At 41.7% G+C, this 3451-nt stretch overlaps 1 pseudogene; it reads left to right on the top strand.

The window, feature by feature from the left end:
- The first annotated feature begins 1021 nt into the window (after positions 1 to 1021).
- Positions 1022 to 1571, top strand: LOC127214888 (glyceraldehyde-3-phosphate dehydrogenase-like; annotated as a pseudogene).
- The last annotated feature ends 1880 nt before the right edge of the window (positions 1572 to 3451 follow it).

Raw genomic sequence — 3451 nt, 5'->3', positions numbered from 1 at the left:
AAATAACATACAGAGACACTGTATTAATTATGAAACTGTTGACCGGTTACTAGTGTTTTTTATTGGCTAGCTCTGTCTAAATTATTAACCCATAATTACTAATATATGTATTTCTACATGGTCTTATCTTACTAAGAACTCTAGACTCATGGGTCCTCTCTTCCTGAGATCACATCACAACTTTGTCCTACATTTCCCAGAATCCTCCATCTCTCCTACTCCTACCTATCTTGTTTGCCTATTGGCCAACAGTGCTTTATTCATTAACCAATAAGAGGAACATATTTACAGAATGACATCTCCCATCATGTAATTGTATATATGTATATGTGTATTGTACATGTGAATTATGTGTATATGTATGTATATGCGTCGAATATGTGTATATGTATGTGCATATGTATATTTCATGTATGTATATATAAGTGTGTATGTATATGTATTGTATATATGTGTATATGTATGTGTATATATGTATATGTATGTGTACATATATGTGTGCATATGCATGTTTGTATATGTGTGTACACATGTATGCATATGTATATGTGTATGTGTGTAAGAATCTGGAGGCACAGCATCCAGGACTGTACAGATGCTCAGCCATTGTCTCATAAGTGACAGAGCTGTCTATCACCAGGTAGGGGGGCATGGAAAATTAGTTTTCTTTCTTCTACTTTTTTTTTAATGTCATCTAAATGTCAACAACAAGCATATGTTGCTGTAACAGTAGAAGGAACAAATAAGTTTAAAATAAGCAGAATCCAGAAATTTGTTCAGATTTAAACTGAAAGGGAAAGTAAAGTATAATGATATTAACGATGTTAGGGTACGAGTGAGAAATGTATTTGATATGCCATCAAGGGGATAAGAGTCAGAAAAGATAAGAAACATACGGAATAAGGAAAGAATAAATTTTGGATGTCTTCATTAGAAAATTGATGGGGTGGCTGTCTGGTCCTCTCCATTCCAGAGACGGCTGGATCTTCTCAGGTAGTGCCAGCCTCGACCATGAGACATGATGGTGAAGGTTAAAGTTAACAGATTTGGCCATATGATGTGCCTGGTTACCAGGACTGCTTCCAACTCTGGTAAGGTGGGTGTTGTTGCCATCAATGTCCCCTCCACTGACCTTATCTATGTGGTACATGTTCCAGGAAGACCCACAACACAGTCATGACTGAGAATGGGAAACTTGTCATCCACATGAAACTGTCTCCATCTTCCAGGAGTGAGATCCCAACAGCATAAAATGGGATGATGCTGGTGCCAAGCATATTGCTGGTGTCTTCACTACCATAGAGAATGCCAAGGCCCTCTTGGAAAGGCAGAACCAACAGGTCTTCATCCCCTCCCCATCTACAGATGTTTTTGATGGCTGTCGGTCATCAGAAAAGTGACAACTCACTCAAGATTGTCAGCAATGCCTTCTGTACTACCAGCTGCTTAGCCCCTCTGCCACGGTCATCGATGACAACTTCATCATCATCAAGGGACTTATGACCACAGTCCACACTATCACTGACACACAGAAGGCTAATGGGCAGCCTCTCTGGACAATAGTGGTGTGATGGTCACCAGGCTGCCTATAATATCAATTATATGTCTACCAACGAGTGCTGCTAAAGCTATGGATAAGAGCACACTAGAGCTGAACAAGAAGCTCATTGTCATGACCGTCTATGTTCCTATCCCTAATGTGTCCATCATGCCTCCTCGAGAAATGTGCCAAGAAGATAATACAAAGAAAGTGGTGAAACAGTCACTGAGAGTGGGTACTAAAGGGCACCCTGGGCTACACTGATGACAAGGTTGTCTCCTGTGACGTTATAAACAGTGACACCCACTCTGCCATCTTTGATACCAGGACTGGCATTGTTCTCAATGGCCACTTTGTCAAGCTCATTTTCTGGTATGACCACAAATTTGTCTGCTACAGAGTGGTGTCTCTCCTGGACCACATGGCTTCTAAGGAGTGAAATTCCCTGGACCACTGTGACCACCCACCCTAGCAAGAACGTCAAGAAAAGCGGCATTCAGCTGCTGAGAGGTCCCTGTTCCAAGTCAGCCCGTAACACTGAGAGTATTCCCTCACAGTTTCTGTAGAACAAATAATGAAAACACAGTGATAGGTATTAGGCTTCAAACTGAGGAGCAGAAAGGCACAACAGCCAGGCAGTAGCTCTTACTTCTACCACTGCTCAAAGTAGAGCAATCCACTGAACCTCACATTGCATCTCTGCACTGCTCCTCACCAAATCACGACTTCTGCCTAAGACTGCACTGAGCTCCTTATATTTTCTCTAGTCCTGGGATTAAAGGTGATTCACTCTCATGTAGCACAGGTTGCCTTGAACTCACTGAGATCCATCTGCCTCTGTCTCCTGAGTCCTGCAATTAAAAGTGTATGCCACCACTGCCCAGCTTCTATGACTATGGCTAGCTTTGCATTTTGATCTTCAGTAGCTTTATTAGATCATAAACAATATATCACCCCAAGTTTCTGTTCCAGATCTCCAGAAGTACACAAGGGACTTAAGGAGATCATTAATAATGTTCACTGGGCCTTCCATCCCCCAAAAGAGAGAAAGTTGGTGAGGTCCCTAAGTTATTTCTAGTATTCAGCATATTTCCCAACAATCACAAATTTATCCCAAAAGGATAGGAGAAGTCCTTGTGACACGAAGGAAACCCCCCAAAGGCTTTGGACCACACTTATTATCCATTGCAGTGTAGTTTAGTGGTCTAAAATGGTGCTAAACATTCACTGACACACACAACTTCTGTGGGTCAAAAACTTAGGTACAGCTTAGCTGACCTGGGGGCTGTGGTCCAGGTGCCAGCCAGGGATGCAGTCATATGAAGCTGAGGATATTTTTCTAGGATGCTCAAGTGATGCTGCTATTGGCTTCCAGTCCTCATATGTAGCCTGTCCATGGATTGTTTCAGTTCTTCAAGACATAGTAAGCAACTTTCTTCAGAGCAAATGGTCTAAAAGGGGACCAAGCAAAAGCTGCCATCTATTTCACGACCCAGTTTCAGAAGTCCTTTCTGTAACAGCTCAATGATTACATCAGCCCCGCTTAAAGTGAGCAAGGGTGCATAGAGGCAGGGACATCAGGAATAGGGACTGTGCAGGTGGGAATCCAGGAATCTTGCTATCTCATGGACATAGGAACATCTGAGAATAGAGCTTTGGTACAGTTAATTCAAATAAAGAAAACAGTGAATGAGATAAGATAAACAGAGAATGACTTCAGGAGCTGGGGATGTAGATGTACAAGCTATTTGGTTTAATTCTTGGTTCATGTATTGATAAAGCATAAGATAGCAGTAATGAAAAAAACTACTGAGTTCTAGCTGCATATATTAAAATACTGGTAAGGAATGTAAACTTTGCTAGAGAGAGGAAGAGGAGAATGAATGAGAATGGGGGGAGGGGCTTGTGTGC

The sequence above is a fragment of the Phodopus roborovskii genome, unplaced genomic scaffold (genome assembly GCF_943737965.1).
Source record: "Phodopus roborovskii unplaced genomic scaffold, PHOROB, whole genome shotgun sequence".
Taxonomy (NCBI): domain Eukaryota; kingdom Metazoa; phylum Chordata; class Mammalia; order Rodentia; family Cricetidae; genus Phodopus; species Phodopus roborovskii.
Note: the sequence above shows the minus strand (reverse complement) of the source record. Positions and strands in the feature narration are given on the sequence as shown.